Raw genomic sequence first — 18538 nt, forward strand, 5'->3', positions numbered from 1 at the left:
ACCAACTGATCCTACCCTCCCCTCTCAGGCTCCCTCTCCTCTGTGGTCATCAGGAGATCAAGTGTCCCTGCTGTGCCTTCGCTCCAGGACCTCATGCCACCGTCTCCATGAACTTTCCCTCTTGGCAAAATTTGGAACACACTTGAGCACCCCCCCCCCCCGTTTCTGCTCTTCTGTTGACTGCCTGCTTGAGGTCCCTTTGGGGTCTCTGTACTGTGGCTTTTACTTCCTTCTACTCTTAACCTTCTCGCTGCCTCCTGCGGTCAGCGACTCTGGTAGCTTCAAGGGAAATGCTTCTAGCCCACTTTCCTGGCTTGGGAAACAGTGATACTCTGAGAGGGAATGAAAAGCCAGTGTTCATGGACAGCTTGTCCATCTCCGCGTCCTTCCTTCTGCCTTTGAGTTTCACTACGTTCCTAAGGTCTTCTGTGCTGATGCAGGCAAAGCCAGTTCTGTCTCCTGTATCCTATCCAACAACTGCATATATCACTTCAGGTTTTCTGTCTCCCCTAGTCATGGACACGGAGGTCACCCCTCAATCCTTGCTATGGCACCAACATCATCCTGAGTGTTCCTTGTGACCCGCTGCAAACGTCTCGAGAATGCACACCTCTGTATGGAAGTCCTAACCCAGGGCCTCAGGATGTGACCTTGCTTGGGCACAGGATGTAACTTGTTAAGGTGAGGCCAGGTTGGAGGCCAGAGAACCTACTCTCTAACTCATTACTGTCCTTGGAAGGAAAGCAGCGCAGCAGCAAGCCAAGGGATACTGGGGATCGGTGGCCATCACCATCACGGGGTTAGGGAGGAGCAACGGAGGATTCTACTCAAAGACCCATGGGAGTAGTTCCCTCCTGACATGGACTTTTCCAAACATTTGGAACTCAGATTTTTTTTTTTTTATCAGTCAGGGCTCTCTAGAGGAATAGAGTTGATAGGATGAATATATACATTAAAATGATGTATTAAATCAGTTTACTTCAAAATAGTGACCACAGATGGATCATACCTGAGGGCCTGAGAACCCAGCAGGTGCCCCAGCATTTGGGATAGTCCCACAGATGGATCACACCTGAGGGCCTGAGAACCCAGTGTTGCTCAGTCCATGACACTGGGCCCCCAGCAGTCCAATCTGGCACTGAAAACCTGGAAGGTTCCTGAAGAACCTCTGGTCCTTGGTTAACGATGGAAGCCTGAAAGGGCTTTTCCTGATGTCACTGAAGGAGTTGGCAGCAGCAACAACAGAGCAAACAAACTCAGTGGCAACATGAAAGATGACTGTCCATCTATCCATCCACTCATCTGTCCATCCACCCTTCCACCCATCCATCCATTCTCCCATCCATCCATCTGTCCATCCATTTATCCATCCATCCATCCATCCATCCATCCATCCATCCATCCATCCATCCATTCATTTATCCATCCATCCATCCATCCATCCATTCTCCCATCCATCCATCCATCCATCCATCCATCCATCCATCCATCCACTCTTCTGTCCATTCACCCATCCATCCATGCATTCTCCTATCTATCCATCCATCCATTCATCTATCTATCCTTTCATCCATCCAGTTACCCATTCATGTGTACATCTCTGCAAATATCATCTATCCATTGCCTGCCTGCCTATCTATCTATCTATCTATCTATCTATCTATCTATCTATCTATCTACCTATCTACCTATCTATCTTCCGTTATCCACCTAGTATCTATCCATCCTTCCATCTATTCCTCTATCTACTCATTCATCATTAATCCATCCATCTTTCCATTCCTACTGTGGTGCTAGGGTCACAGTAGTAGTAGTAGTAGTAATAATAATAATAATATAAACAAATAAAGAGGCCTTCTGTGTTGAGGAACTCATTGTCGGTGAGGGGAAGCCAGACATCAAACTGATCATGAGAAGCTCCAGGCCTATGGGCGGGAGACCTCAAGGCAGTGGTCCTAGGGATCCTGAACATCTTCACTGCACAGTGATGCTAATGCTGGGGTCAGGGTAAGGATGGAAGCTTGCGGATGGATGCTGAACCCCACCCTCAGCAGGCAGGTGTGTGGTCTGAAGGAGGAAAGAAGCTCACTTCCTGGTGTGTAGGGGAGGAGGAATGGCCCTGGGTGTGGCTTTATAACTGCTGAAATCTCGGTGTCCCTCAGTTCTGTGCCTCAATGGGGTCCCTCACAACAGATTGAGACTAAGAATTTGGTTCCAACACTGTGACCCACTTTGAGGCCAGCCTGGTTCCGTGTTTGTGCCAACCCCCACTCCACAGAAGGGGTGAGACGCAATACAACTCCCCCAGAAGGACTTGAAGGTCCTGAGAGGGAACTCAATTCTGTAAATCCATTCATTTTTGCTATTATTCAAAAATCCCACAAATTCATAGCACACAAAGTAGAAAAGGGTAATGGTTTCATGTTCCAGGCCCTGGGTCTTAATGGCTTAAGTCTTCCTGGGTCGAGGAGCTGGGGTAAGCTATAGATGGTTGTCTAATTCTGTTGAGTTCACACTGGAACTCTGCAGGCAGCAACATGGGTCGCAGCAGAAGTCACAGTGGAGAAGCTGCTCCCCAGGTCACTCAGTGAGACAGAGAACCTAGGCCAAGTGACAGGCTTCCCGCCTCTTGGCCCACAGGCAGGCTTGGTGTAGCCAGACCATCAGGTATGGAACTTCACTCTAACTGGGAAGGCCGGAGAGTTGATTTCTTCCACGTGGATCCATGGAGTGGAGGAAAACACTTGAACTTAGACTTGTTAAGGGGGTGGTCTGTTGTGCAGACTGTGAAAACAGTCGGCTGCATTCCCATCCCTCTTGGGGTGGAGAGAGAGGAGGGGAGGGATGGAGGGAGGGAAGGAGAGATAGAGAGAGGGTGGGAGGGAGAGAAGAGGAGGGGAGAAAGAAGGGAGGGAGGAAGAGAAGGAGAGGGGGAGGGGGAGGGAGCGGGGAGGGAGAGACAGAGAGAGTAGGGAAAAGAGAGAGAGAGAGAGAGAGAGAGAGAGAGAGAGAGAGAGAGAGAGAGAGAGAGAGAGCGCACCCCGCAGGGCTAAAAGAGCCTGCCTGAGATCCATCCACTCAGGGTTGTCAATAACTGGGCTTTACGGATGTGCAGATTCACAGGGCTGTATTTTAGAGCCTCTCCATCGATCGAACTATCACTTCAGCTCCATAGCTCATAGCTGGAAAGCCGCCTACAGACACCCCGCATGGTGACGCAACCCTCCGTGTTCAGGGCACCGGATTCCATTAGGAGCAGGGCTTGATGGATGGTCCTGATGTTGTGATCCTGCTAAGCAATTACAGTACCATCCTATTAGTGGGAGGACCCCCGAACAGCTCTCTCTCTCTCTCTCTCTCTCTCTCTCTCTCTCTCTCTCTCTCTCTCCTGTTCAAGCAAGGCCTCTCTCTCTCCTGTTCAAGCAAGGCTCTGAGTACGAGGAAGATCTGGGAGACCCACTAACTGCAGGTGAGCAGGTTGAAGGAATCAACCTTTTGGGTTACAACAAATTGTATCTCAACAACCCTTAGAGGGTCACATGCTTTCTGCACGGTCTCACCTCAGCAAGCATGGAGTTAATTACTGGGCTCTGGTGGGGAGATGCAAGGGTCTCCAGATATAATTCCTGTCTCAGGGAACTGCTGATCCTCTTAGGAGGGGAAGTTGATGGCAGATCCTGGAGAGAGGGGTAAAGCAGAAACCCATCAGTGGATCAGCAGTCAGCCGCATGGCAGCCGGTGCCCATTGCCAGCGAACTAAAACCAAGATCAAACGAACTTTCACAGGCTGAGGCATTAGGGGATCTCTCCTTCCTCACCAAGGGAGATGTCACTAGCCCATGACATCTGCTAAGGCTTAAATTCTAATGTCCCAAACTGGTGGATGCAGCCTTTATAAATGTAGTCAAACGAGGCCATTGTTCCCCTTCTCCTCGTCCTCATCCTCCTTTTTCCAATACTGGGAATTGAAGCCATATCTCCACACAAGCCAGGCAAGCATTCTACCGCTGAACTACAACCCCAGCCCCCCTCTCCATTTTGATTTTGAGGCAGAGTTTCACTAAGTTGGCCTTGAACTTTGATCCCTCTGCTTTGGCCTCCAGAGTAGCTAGGAATAAAGGCCTGGACTACCAAACTTGATGCTTCCTTAAGGAGGTGGGGAGATTTGAGCAGAGCCTGTGGGGGACACACAGTGGGGACAGAGATGCCAACGCTGCCCCCTGAAGCATTCCACTCTGGAGGGAATGTGGTCCTGCCGCACCTGGATGTCAGAGTCTGGTGACTGGAGCTGAAAGAGAATAAAGTCCTGTCAGAGCCAGCCATGCCAGGTGGGCGGCTGCGCCACAGCCTTCGGGGCTGGGCTCAGGGCCTTACCCTGCCCTCCCCATGGCGTTGTGGGCAGATCCTGCCCGCTCCATCCTAGTGGACACTTGCTTGTTATCCCTACCCTAGGAGTCCAGAGAGCGGCCGTGCCAAGGTCCCCGGGGAAGTGGGAGAGGCTAGGTTTTGAGGAGCAGGGACGTCCTAAATGGGGGACACATAGTCACACAGGTCATGTGATTGTATTCATCGCCACATGTGATAAGAGGGAGGTCCTCCAAGGGCAGGTCTGCTTTGTAGACACACTGTGGAAAGTGCACACACACACACACACTTACGCGCACACATGCACACACACATGCTTACATGCGCGCGTACACACACATGCTTATGCACACACATACACACATGCTTACGTACACATACACACACATGCTTACACACATACACACATATACACACACATACACACGGTTACGCACACATACACATGCTTACGCACATATATACACATGCACACATACACACGGTTACACACTCACACACATGCTTATGCACACACACGCACAAACACGTTTACACACACTCGCTCATGCACACGCATGCGGAGCACGCACATTCGCGGAGGGTGGAGAGCTATTCTGGGCATGCTCATCAGCAGCTAATTTTAATCATCCTCAGGCTCGCATCTCAAATCCCAAACACTTTGGTGCGTGCAGTCTCGGAATACTCACCAAAAATAGTTCTGGAAGAGAAGCACAGGAGCCCAGAGGCCGGAGGATGGCAATCTGAGGCAAGACTCTATTTCTGAATGCCTTCAGTCCAGCACAGCAGGGGAGGGACTCTCTCTGACTCTCTCTCTCTCTCTCTCTCTCTCTCTCTCTCTCTCTCTCTCTCTCTCTCTCTCTCTCTGTGTGTGTGTGTGGCGGGGGGTGCGGGCACACTCACGTTTGTGTGTGGAGGCCAGTGGCCAACCTCGGGTGTCCTTCCTCAGGGACCATTCACCTCCCTCTCTCAGCGAGTCCTGGGTCTCACGGGTTTGGCCAGACTGGGGTTTTCCCCTCGCCATTACCCAGCACCGTGACCGCAGGAGTACACAACTCTGCCTGGTTTTTCCCACAGGTGTTGGGGGGGGGACTTATTTGCATAGCAAAGGACTGAGTTAAATCCCCAGGGCCCAGGAAGGGATCTTAGCACGGGACTAACTAGTCAGGGCTGTCCCCAGCCAGCTCATGCCGTTGATCTCTCTGGGCTCCGGCTGCTGAAGGGATGTGTCTGTCTGAGGCTTTGCCGCTGTGACTGGCAGTGCCCTCGGCTACCTGGAGAGCAGGTGCAGACTGCACCCGTTAAGGAGCAGCAGGAATAGTGGGGTGAGGGGAGAAGTTGGCAGGCCTTTCTGACACCTGCCTAGGGAGGATGTAGCTGAGGACGAACTGCTAATCCCCTGCCTCCACCCCTCCTCACCCCCAGTACTGTGATAACAGGCCTGCCTGCGTCACCTTGTCCAGTTTCTTCCAGCTTTTCATGAAGAAAACGGGGGGGGGGGGGCTATGCTATGTAGAGCGAGTCTACATAATTAGAGGAGCTTTGGGGAAACATTCGCTTTGATTCTCCAGAAAGGACTGGGTTTCAGGGGGTGGGAGTGTAGCTCAGTTGCTAAAGAGCCTCGCACACACACCTCAGTTTGATTCTCGCCTCCACGTGCAGGAGAAATGATGTCCCACGCCTATAACCCCAGCACTCAGGAGACGGAGGCAGGAGGACCAAAAGCTCAAGGTTATCCTTGACTACATAGTGAACTTGAGGTCAACCTAGGCCACATGAGACCCTGTCTAAAAAACAAACAAAAATAAGCCTAGATTTTTTTTGCAGCCTCAAGACCGCTAAATGAGAATGCTGGCGCAGCAGTTACTCCTATGGCCGATATCATCAGGAGAGCACAGTCTATGGTCCAAGCTACTCTCAGCCCAAGGATCTGCCTTGCTGGGGGGTGATGAAACTCAGCAGCATGTGAAGGGCCAGGCAACCTCTAGACGTTATCTTCCTGTGTCCAGGAGACACAGCAAGACTCGCTGTGCCTCCGAGTACCTCTCACTACCTGCGGAGTTCACAACTTTCTGTATATACACCTGTGGTAAAGTGTAATGTGTGTGTGCATGTGTGTGTGTGTGTGTGCGCATGTGTATGTGTGAACATGTGTGCAGGTGCCTCTGGAGACCAGAGGAGGCATTTTATAAGTTGGGTCTGAAGTTACAGGTGGTCAGGAACTGCCCAACACTGGTGCTGGGAACCAAACCCCTGTCCTCCGAAAGGGCAGCCCTAAATTTAGCTTCTAAACTAGACACAATGAGAGATTAGATGCAGGAGGAATACAGAATTGGCGATGTGGACTTCGAAGCGCCAGTGCAGGAGGGAGAGCCAGGTGGGCTCTCTCTTGCCAGGCATAATCATCAGCTCAGTCTTTCTCTCTTGCTACAGTGTATCATTATTTATTGTTGTTGTGGAATCCTGTCGTTGAATTTGCATATCATAACTGCATGCGTTATAGGACTGCAATATAACGTACAATTTTATCCTGGATTCGCTTCCTGTGGAGGAAGGCATTTGACACAAGGTCTCACGTGGCCCCCCTGGCCTCCATCTCCTGAGTGTTGGGATTACACATATGTACTACCATGTCCTGTTTGGGGGTTTATTTCTTTTTGTTGTTGTTGTTGCTGTTGTTTTGTTTTGTTTTTCGAGACAGGGTTTCTCTGTGGTTTTGGAGCCTGTCCTGGAACTAGCTCTTGTAGACCAGGCTGGTCTCGAACTCACAGAGATCTACCTGCCTTTGCCTCCCAAGTCCTGGGAGGGGGTTTATTTCTTTGTTTAGTTTTTACTTAATTATTTTCCTGTGCTGGAAGAATGACTCAGTAGTAACCTGCTCTTCCAGAGGACACAGGTTCAATTCCCAGCACCCACATGGTGGCTCACAACCACCTGTAACTCCAATTCTCCACGTCTGCAGGCACCAGGCACAAGGTATATAGATAGACATTCAGACAAAACATTCATACATATGAAATATATAAATAAATTAAATTATTAAAAATAGTTTTAAAAATTACTTTCGTTGGTTTTTTATTTAATTAATTTATTTTTTTTTTGGTTTTGTTTTTTCAAGACAAGATCTCTCTGTATAACCCTGACTGGCCTAAAACTCTCTATGTAGACCAGGCTGGCCTCAAACTCTCAGAAATGCACCTGCCTCTGCCTACTGAGTGCTGGGATTTAAGGGGTGTGTTCCATCACATCTGGATTTTTCTTTCTTTTAAATTTTTCTTATTGCATACATGTGTGTGCACACACTTGCCATGGCGCATGCGTGGTGATCAGAGGACAATTTTTAGAAGTCAGTCCTTTCCGGCCGCATGAATCTCGGAGATTAAATTCCAGTTGCTCATGGTCCACTCAGCTTGCTTTCTTATTCAGTCCAGGGCCAACTGCTCAAGGGCGGCTCTGCTCAAAGTGCGCTGGACCTTCCCACTTGAATCCCTAATACAGAAAATGCCCCAAAGACTTGGCCACAGGTCAGTCTCATGGAGGCTTTTTTCCCCCTCAATTGAGCTTCCCTCATCCCATATGACCTCAGGCTGTATCAAGTTGACAAACAAACAGAATAAAAACTGACCAGCACACCCACACATCCCGAAACTGAGTAAGACCTCCTCCTCTGGGTGAGGTGGAGAGACCTTTGAACTTGAGGTCAGCCCAGTTTTGCTCCAGGGTCATTAGCCAGAAGCCATAGAATGCTAAGGGCTTAAACGCAGTACAGGGATGTATAAAGGCTAGAGAACAAGGGAGGGTTCCAGCGTGGGACCTGCCAGAAAAGAGGGGGTGCAGGGAAGGCTGTGGAAGCCCCCTAGCTGCCAAAGCCACCCGAAAAGGACGTGGAGGTCAAAGGTGACAACTTCTCAGGATGCCACATGCAGGAAAATCTGGAGGAGGGCGCTGCTTCAGCAGCAAGGCCAGGTCTGAGCCAGCTGCCAGGGTTGGGCCCCAGGGATTAGGACACCTGTGCTCGGCAGTAACCCTTCCTTTAACCCACCATAACGCTCCCAGAGCTCAAGTCTTCAACTGTGTTCCCGCTTGCCTACTGATTCTACTTCTCTCTTCCTCGGTTTTTCACTCTGCACAGTGGGTGTAACGTTAGCATTTGCTTTTTGGGTTCTGGAAGGGATCAGAGGAGATGGCATGCAGACAGCTCTTGGGCACATGAAGTGTGTGCACTGTCCATCCTCACTGCCGTCACTGATGTCACTGAGCTGGGACTTTCCTATCCACCAGCCATCAACACCTGTCCCATGGCACTGAACACTGTCTGTCCTGTCTTATTTTATGGCAACTCGACATAAGCTAGAATGTCTGGGAAGAGGGACTCTCATCTGAGGAACCGCCTCCATCAGATTGGCCTGTAGGCAAGTCTGTAGTGCGTTTTTAAAATTAGTGATCGCTGTGGGGGCACCCAGTCCCTGCGGGTGGTGCTGCCCCTGGACTGCTGGTCCTGGGTTCTGTGTGAGTTCAAGGCCAGCCTGGTCTACAAGAGCTAGTTCCAGGACAGCTAGGATTGTTACACAGAGAAACCCTGTCTCAAAAAGAAAGAAAGAGAGAAAGAAAGAAAGAAAGAAAGAAAGAAAGAAAGGAGAGAGGAAGAAAGAAAAAGAAAGAAAGAAAGAAAGAAAGAAAGAAAGAAAGAAAGAAAAGAAAAGAAAGTGGGCTGAGCCAGGCAGTGGTGGCACATGCCTTTAATCCTAGCACTCAGAAGGCAGAGGCAGGAGGATCTCTGTGAGTTCAAAGACATCCTGGTCTAGTCTACAGAATGAGTTCCAGGACAGGCTCCAAAGCTTTAGAGAAATCCTGTCTCAAAACAAACAAACAAACAAACAAAACAAAAAACAAAAAGAAAAAGAGAGAGAAAGGAAGAAAGGAAGGAAGAGAGACAGACAGAGACAGACAGAGACAGACAGACAGCAAGCAGGCTGAGCAAGCCATGAGGAGCAAGCTAGTGGGCAGCACTCCTCCACATCAGCGTCTGCCTCCAGGCTGCTGCCCTGACTTCCCTCAACTGCAGACACGATGTAGAACTGGGAGATAAACAAACTCTTTCCTCACTCAAGCTGCTTTTGGTTGTGGTGTCTCTCACAGCTCACAGCTCACAGCTACAGAAACCCTAAGACATTGTCCTCGTGGCTTTAGCAGAAGGAGAGTTGTAAATAAAACCAATTTAAAATGAGGAAAATGAGGCTGGAGCAGAAGGCTCAGACGGCTGAGGTAAGATCTGAACTCACAACCAGCCACTCCATAACCCGGGGGGTTTATATCTGAGAGTCCCCAGTATGACGTCATATGCTACCCAGGGGACATTTTAATTCCCATAGTATGTTTTAGTGTGTGTCAGAAAAATGCAAGCCTCTTATCTGTGGAAGCGATGTAAATTTTCTTTTCTAAAATGGCTATTTCTGGCATGACGGTACACACATGTGCCTAGCAGTGGGGAGATGGAGGCTGGAGGATGACAAATGCCAGGGGTCCTGGACGCTGTGGCAATGTGGATCGACCTCAGACACACTATGCAAAGCAGAGAAAGCCGCACTCAGATGTAAACATTGCGTGAGCCCACTCACAGAAATACCCAGAATAAACACGCTCACTGGGTAGAAGACAGAGCTGTGGCTGCCTGAGAGGCTGAGAGAGGACCATGTGGGTGGAGACTGGCTTCATTTGGGGGTGGCAAAGACATTTTGGATCTAGACAGTCACCATTTCTGAACTGTTCTCTTGAAAGCGGTGGATTTGTCAACTTCACCTCATTAAATAAAAACAGAAATTAAATTTGGTAAGGGACGTTAACATTTGGGATCAGAGTCTGGGCTAGCTTAGCTTGGCCTTAAACTTGCTCGCTTAGCTGAGGGTGATCACAAACTCCTGACCTGCGTGGCTCCGTGTCCCTGGTGTTGGGAGGGTGGGTATGCACCACCACATGGTTTGTGCAGCTCTGAGGATCAAACCCAGGGTCCTGTGCATGCTAGGCAAGCACTCTGCCAGCTACGCTGCAGCCCTGGCCTCCACTGGCAATGCATTGAAAGAAAAAAATAAAGTTACTGAATAGCGCAGGAGGAATGCCGGTAAGATAAATTACTAAGGTGGCATTAATTTAGGAAATACAGTATCTGTGTTGAACTATCCACTTAAGATGCAGACAGTTCCTGAGGGGCCAGGTGAACGTCTATTCCCCACAGCTCTCTATCCCCTGCAGCCAGTTTAGCACTTAAAATAAAATACTTGCTTGGTTTAGCTCAGCCAGCTCAGCCCAGCTTAGTTAACTGAGTTAAGGTGAGCTGAGCCGGTCTTGGTAACCTTGCCCGCTGGCTGGCCTGGGGACACTCCAAGAGGAAGATGCTGAGAATTCCGCTCACTCATTCAACACGCCTCCCATGGTGGCCTCGGGAAGGGCCATGCTTCCTCTTATCTGACTCGCTGGGTTCTGTGGGCGCCAAGGGATCCCACTTGCTTTATAACAGAATGGTTTTGTTTAGGCAATCTCCCGCAGGAGACTGTTGAGATATCAGATAATGCCAGTCAAGAAGCTCTGGAAGACGCAGAGAATTTGGACCGTCTGGGGCTAGAGAATGACTGTGGCCTTCAGCCTGCAGGCTGGGAATGCGCGCCAACACACGACTGTAACTTAAAATAGTACGAGAACCTGTACATGTGTGTGTTCACATGCATGCAGGGACAACTTTGGGGTTCAGTCCTTGCCTTTCCTTTTCTCAGGTAGAAGGGGTCTCTTGTTTACCATTGCAGATGTAAGGTTTGCTGACCCCCGGGGTTCTGGGAATTCTCTTCCCACCTGGAAGCAGGTCGGGATTCTAGGCGTGTGAAGCTACGTCTGGGGACGTGTACCCAGATCCTCATGTGTACACGGAGAGTGCTTTATCTAGTAAGTCAGCTCCCCAAGCCAATAGTGTGTGTGTGTGTGTGTGTGTGTATGTGTGTGTGTGTGTGTGCAAGCGCGTGCGTGCTTATGTGTATGTAATTCGATTGCATGGCCCTCAAGTGTGAACTTTGTAGATAGCAACCTTGTGTTGAAAAGTCAAAAGGTTGGACACGCACACAGCCCTTGCCCAGGGCTTTGCCAGCGCTCGCAGGATGCACTTAGCCCAGCCTGTGCGGAGCTCATTCATGCAATCTGATTGCCTGGGTTGAACCTAGAGGCGACCTCAGCCAAATTCACTCAGCTCTGTGAAGCGCCTTTTCTCTTTTTTTGTCTATCCACAATGGATATAATAACAACTTTCGGGAGCCCCAGGGAGACAATGCGTGTCAAGTGTGCAGGCACAGGGCTCCCTGGAGCACCGGGGCTTATGCAGGGGCAGGCTCTGATGACTGACTGTAGCTGGCATGGCAGAGAGGGCCGCTGTGGGAGGACTGGCTTTATGGGAGTGGCTGTTTGTAAACAGAGCAGAGGACGCACGTGGCTTATGTCCAGTCCTTTAGGAGAGTGAAGTAGGTTCTGAGTGGGAAGGAGAAGCAGACGCTGACTGCCTGGATTCTACCGACGGGGTGAATGGTGAATGGAGCCAGAAAACCAGGCATGTTGCAGGGCTCCACCCTCTGGCTCTGCTCCAGCATGCTGCCCCACACTAGGGAAGGTGTCCATCTTCGGGTGACACAGCAGGAAGGTCAGGCAGGGTGGGTGCAATTCCTACCCACCTACAACCCCTGCACGGGTTCCTAGTCAGAGGGCAGGAGGCAGCATGGGACACATGGATTCTCACCCTCACTGGGCATTCCTGCTGTGTGTGGTGAACTCCAGAGAAACAGTCCCTGGTTTCCAAATTTAATCGAGAGAGTTCTTCGTTTTTGTCCAAGTGTCTGCATAAACACAAGAAACTCTGGACGGCCCAAATAACTTGAGGTCACTGGCCTCTGCTTCACCGACTTCCTCCCTCCTGCGCTCCCAAGGACATGATTAACACTCACTGGACGGAGTCCATGTGGCACACAGGACAGAACCCCAAGGGTTCACGGAGTGTCACAAGCAGCATGGAGATGGTGTGGAGCAGAACCTGTGCACCTGCAGACTAGGGGTCTAATCAGGAGGATCCAGGAGAGTTAGGCTTTCAGTTCTAGAGGTTTCAGGGCTGCAAGCCAGGGCCTTGCCACACTAGGTAAGCACAACGCCCCCTCCCGCACTCCACCCCCAACCCACCTGCTGAATATCTTTCTGTCCCCCCTCCTGGGTGTTCACACTAGGCCTCTCTCCCCACTTGGCATCTGTTCCTTCCCCTCCTGGAAGAACACCCCTTCTTCTTTGGGGGAGTCTCTCTCGTCATGTCCAGGAGGTTTGTCTAAAATCTGACTGCAGCTAAAGACCCAGAACCCTGCTTGTTCTGCCCTCCACCTCAGTCATCACTTCAGCAGTGAGCAGAGTCTGTCACAACCCTCTGGCCCCAACTCTGGGACTTTTGCAGAGGCCACCAGGACAGATTTGGCTCTGGGGAGATGTGTTAAACAGGCAGAGGTCCCATCTAAACATGGAAGCAGGAGGAGGCAAAGTCAAAGCCAGCAGGTGGGGAGGGGCATATTATGGAAGCGCTCACTGAGGGCCTGGATCCAGTCATAGCTGAAGCGCCGACCCTCACTTTCGATGGAAATAATCCCATCTATTTTGTGTCTGCCAGGAGTCCATTTATGTCAGGATTGGGTCATTTTGCAACTGAAACCTCATGACTAATACATGGGGAGGGGTCATTTAACCTTTCTAACTTCCTGTTTTCCCATCTACTAACTGTCTCAAAATCTGTACACCGTTCTGTTAGCAAATTTAAAAATTATATATCATATATACATTACTGCGAAGACATTGGCTATGAGGGCTTTTAAGCATTTATCAGCTGGTATGAGTGTGTGTGTGCGCACACAGGCCAGAGATCATGTGTATATGTGTGAGTGTGTCTGTGTCAGTCTGTGTGTGTGCATGTGTTTGTGTCTGTGTCTCACTGTATGAGTTTGTGTCTCACTGTGTGTGTATCTGTGTGTGTGTGTATGTGAGTGTGTCTATCTCTGTGTCAGTGTGCGTAGGCGTCTCTCTGTGTGTGGAGGTCAGAGGTTGTATGTGTGTATGTGTGTGTGTCACTGTGTGTGTTTCTGAGTGTGTCCGTCTCTATGTCTGTGTGTGTGGCATTAGGGTATCTTCTTCTGTCATATTTTACCTGAGTTTGGAAACATGGTCTTTCACTGGATCTGAGCTTGGGGTTTCATCTAGGCTGGCTGGACCGCAAGCTCCAGGGATCTGCCCATCTCTGCCCCTCTGTGTTGGGGCATTTACTAGTTTTAAAGCAAACAAAGCGAGGGGCAGTTAGTATCAGTCTCGCTTTATTGTATAAAAGAGGAAGAGTGTGACAGACAGAACGACTGTTACAAGCAGGAGCGGAGAAAGTGGAAGGAAGCCACAGGCTAACCAGAAACGCCAGGGCCATCACAAGCAGGGCCTCTGCTTCAGAGTTTACCGTTAGATGCAAGGGAGATGAGGTGGCTGTGGTCACAAAAGTCCTACGGAGGAGCACAAGGTCATATAAGTCTCCATCCTGTCAAGGGCACAGAAAACCTGTAGGAGGAGTGTGTGTACGTGTGTGTGCGTGTGTACATGTGTGTGTTCATGTGCGTGTACATGTATGCGTGACCGAAGGATGGAGGATGGTTCAGAGCTCTTGAGCAAGCATCTGGCTTCCTGGCCAACTTCACGCATGAGGCCATGTCCTCCCTGGGAGAACATGCGAGCTGCCATTGGTCTGCTCAGGAACCCTGGAAACTGAAATCCCCCACCTTCTTTGTTACAGCTGTTGCACAGAATACACGGGGGAGGGGGATTTCCCACCTAATATTTCCCAACCACTCAAATGTTTCATTTCCCATTGTCTGCCAGTTCTCGGAGCTCAACGGTCGATGTGCAGCAGACGTAGGCTGCTCCCCCGGGGTCCCAAAGTGCTGTCTCCTGCTTCTCTTTTATGCAGGGGAGCTGGCACTGGCAGGATGCAGGCTCGGCCAAGGAGCAGGTCTATTAGTCAGTTAGTGATGCAGGATGGCAGAGGGTGCAGGCCAGGCTGGGGATGGGGCTCCAGCAGAGGGTGCAGGCCAGGCTGGGGATGGGGCTCCAGCAGAGGGTGCAGGCCAGGCTGGGGATGAGGCTCCAGCAGAGGGTGCAGGCCAGGCTGGGGATGGGGCTCCAGCAGAGGGTGCAGCCCAGGCTGGGGGTGAGGCTCCAGCAGAGGGTGCAGGCCAGGCTGGGGATGGGGCTCCAGCAGAGGGTGCAGCCCAGGCTGGGGGTGAGGCTCCATGTTGCCACTGAGAAACTGAGCTACAACCCCAGACTCACCAATGCTTCACTTCTGTTTGTTTCTATGTGTGACAGCCCACAGGAGGTCAGAGGGCACAGTTCAGGAGCCACTTTCCTACTTCCAGTGTGTGGCTCCGTGGGTGGAACGCAGGTCATCGGGCGAGGTGGCGGCAAGCACCTTTGCCTGCTGAGCCATCTCTCCAGTCCTCTTTCACTTAAAATCCAAACCTCAGGGGCCAGAGAGATGGCCCAGCAGTTGAGAACACTGGCTGCTTTTCCAGAGGATCTGGGTTCATTCCCAGAAGCCACGTAGCAGCTCACAACTGTCTGTACTCCAGTTCCAGGGGATCTGACTCCCTCTCTGGCTTCCGCAGACATCAAGCACACACATGATACGATAGGCATAGACACAGACAAGACATCCATACACATACAATAAAGGTAAAGATTCAAAATCTAAATTTTAAACAGTTCCCCCACCCTGGGTGTTTTGGTAGACTTCCACGCTATGTTCCCATACACAGTGTTCACAAAATATAACCGGTCTTGGTGACTGATGGATGGATAGATTGAAAAGTACCTGTTTCAAGGGAAGCAGTGCATTGGGCATTTTGGAAATCAAGGTGTAAGGGGCTTGATGGGCCAGGCCTGGTAGCAGAGACCTATGTTCTCAGAAAATTGGAATTCTGAAGCAGCAAGGTCATGAGTTCATAGCCAGACTGAACTTGCGTTCAGTGAGACTCTGTCTCAAATTAAAATGTAAGAAAAAGGGTTGGGGTATGACTCAGGGGTAAGGTATTTTCTCAGTATGTGTTAGGTCTTGAGTTCAAGTCCAGTACTGAGAAGGAAGAAGAGGAAGAGGAGAGAGAGGAGGTGGCAGTGGCAGCTGGGCATGGTGCTATAATGTACACGTACTCATAATACAGGTCCTTGGGAAACTGTGGCAGGATCTTGGTGTCAGCCTGGGCTCCAAACACCAGATGTCAATAAGACATAGTTACCTGTCCACAGGAGCCCACAGTGTGGAGTGGGGCTAGCAGAGACGACAAGGCAAGAGGGGTTGACAGAGAGTAGGGTTTGTGCCCAGTGTGTTGATCAGAGGGTAAGTGAGGATTACCAGACAGGCACACACATTCCGTCTGTCACCAGGTCCTATGCTCTGAGCACACAGAGCCTTCCTAGCAGTGGGCAAGGCTGGGTGCAGGGAGCGTGAGCCATTTCTGTGGGAATGCCGTAGGGAGAAATGCCTTTAAACACCCCCTCTCCAGGGCCGTGCTCTGCACAGCAGAGGTTGCCCCGGTAATGAGTTTAGCTCTCACGTTATTCATTCAGCCTTCCGTGAAAGCCACAAATATTTACTGAGCACTTAGGATGTGCCAAGTAGAGGCTGGGGACACTGGGGACACAGAAGCGCCTGCCGTCAACCTGCCCCTCGCTTTTCTGGACTTCTCATACCAGCAGTCAGAGAGTCATTAGGCAAACACAACATGAAAAGTGCAATAAAGAAGAATGGAACACACGTGTGAGGCTCAGCAACCCCCCCCCTCCCCGCCCCCGCCGCAGTGCCTGTCAGTCACCTGATGCCAGGTGCGCTAAGGGAGTAAATTAGAGGCAGAACCTTGTAGGCTGAGACCTCAGGGACGGACCAGAACTGACAGCCAACACCATAGAGAGAAGTGACGGCTTCGCTTCCCAGTTTACACAGACACATCTTTTCAGATCTGGGGAGATCCGGACGGTTCCAGCCAGACCAGGGCAGCCAGTTTAGCTGTTATTTCCTGCCTGTCTCAGGGGAAGCCCGAAATCCCACCATCTCGCACAAAAGGCAGAATTGCTCGCTCTGACCTCTTCGCACTGAAGATGGAGAGGGGGCTGTGGAGATGGCTCGGCAGGTTAAAGGTGCTTGCAGCCAAGCCTGACAACCTGAACTGGAGAGAACTGGTTCCTACAAAGTTACCCTCTGACCTCCACAAGCACGCTATGAGGCTCGTCCTCCCCACACGTACACAAAATAAAAACTCGGGTGTGTGTGTGAAAGGGTAGAAACATAAGCAAAGGCTAGCTTATCTTCTTAGCGTGTAGAGGAGTCTCCAACTACAGTGTCATGAAGGCTGAGAATGACTTCTAAGACCGTGCAGGGTTCCAGTCTACCCCGCTGACACTGCCTCAGATCCTAGACACCAGTATAGCCAAGGACCTAGAACTCCCATTTTGCATATAGGCAGAGCTGGTCTGGCAAGACTCAAGGGCAGCAAACAGAACTGGAAACATTAATAGACCTGATTCCTGGGCCTGTGGAGCTCCTACTGGGCAGAGTTTTGTCCTGAGGGTGGCCTGGGGTGACTGGGCGGCTAGGTGCTGCAGAAGATGGCCTCGAGGCAGAGCCCAGAGGCTGAGCTTGCAAAAGTGGCTGGGATAGGAAATATGGCCCTGCCCACACGCTTTTGTTGTTGTTGTTGTTGTTGAAAAGAAAAGTGACATCTAGTACAGAAACCCTGTCCCCTTCCTGCGCTGGCCTCTGTCACACAATAAATAACGTCTAAGAGGAGGGTGACCTGAACCAGGCAGTAAGTGATACCGCTGTCAGTCCAACCATCCTGTTGGAAGAAACACACTGTAATCATGCCACTGAACCCTGAGAAAGACATTTGGCAAATGAGTTCCCATTTTCACATTGGATTGTGCTGAGCATATCAATTTCCCGCGGGCCGGCCAGCGTTGGGGATGTGTAATTGATTGCCCGCGTTATAATAAACAAGCCGTGACAGGCGATCATTCATCACGGGCCGCTGAACGTTCCAGCGACGCCGGGAGAGAGGGAGTGCGGGAGCCAGGGGAGAGGAGGAGAGAGCGGTGCCCGGGAGGGCGGGGAGAAGAGACGCTAGGACCGTAATTCTTTTCATTATCTAATTTGTTCTTACTGGCCTGGGCCCTCCCGGAACCCCTCCACAACATAGGAAGCACCCCCTCCTCCAGGGGGCCTTGGGGGCGGGGCGGGGCGGGGCGAGTAGTAATGTGGGTGGATTTGTTCAGGAAAGGGAGGGAGGGGTGTGTGCGCGCAGGAGTTAGCTCCTTCAAGATCCGGCCTCCAATGGATGCTTCGGAAATTTAAATTTAAAATAAAACAAAAGAAACGTCAGGAGTGTTGTTTAAAAAAAAAATCCAAGAATTCATTTTATTGGAGAAAAGGAGAGAATCAGAATTGGCATCGACTCTGGCTCTGGCAGCGGGTCCTGGTCCCTCCGGATCTCCCTCCCTCTTACACTGAATGGTGAAGGTTCAAGGCGTGGGCCAGCGGGGAGGGCGTGGACGGAGCTGGCTGGTGTCCTCAGGCTTCACCCTGCTAGATTGCAGTCCCTTCCTCACTCTCCAAGCATCCTCGCAGCCCTCCTGGGTACCAAAAGCAACCCGCCCAGGGCCAGGGAGGGAGGGGCGGAGCTTTGCTGACGGAGGCGTGGTTTACGAGGCGGGCTAATGTTGAAAAGGGAGGGACAAGAAAGAAAGCTGAAGGAAAACTGAGGGGCTGGCTCAGTATTGTTGCTTGGTCTTGTCAATTGGGCGACTATGGCGGTACATAGCTTTGATCTCAGCACTCGAAGGCAGAGGCAGGTGGCGTTCTGAAGCTGAGGCCAGCCTGCTCTACACTGAAAGTTCCAGACCTGCCTTCCTACAGGAAGACCTTGGCTCATTTTTTTTTTTAAGTTAGATTTTAATTTGGTGGGTGTGTGCACGTAAAGATTAGAGGACAATTTGGGCAAGTCAATTCTCTCCTACATTGTTGGCTCTAATGGTTCAACTGAGGCAATCTGGCTTGGCTGCGAGCGACTGCGGCACGAGCCAT

The sequence above is a fragment of the Chionomys nivalis genome, chromosome 3 (genome assembly GCF_950005125.1).
Source record: "Chionomys nivalis chromosome 3, mChiNiv1.1, whole genome shotgun sequence".
Classification (NCBI taxonomy): domain Eukaryota; kingdom Metazoa; phylum Chordata; class Mammalia; order Rodentia; family Cricetidae; genus Chionomys; species Chionomys nivalis.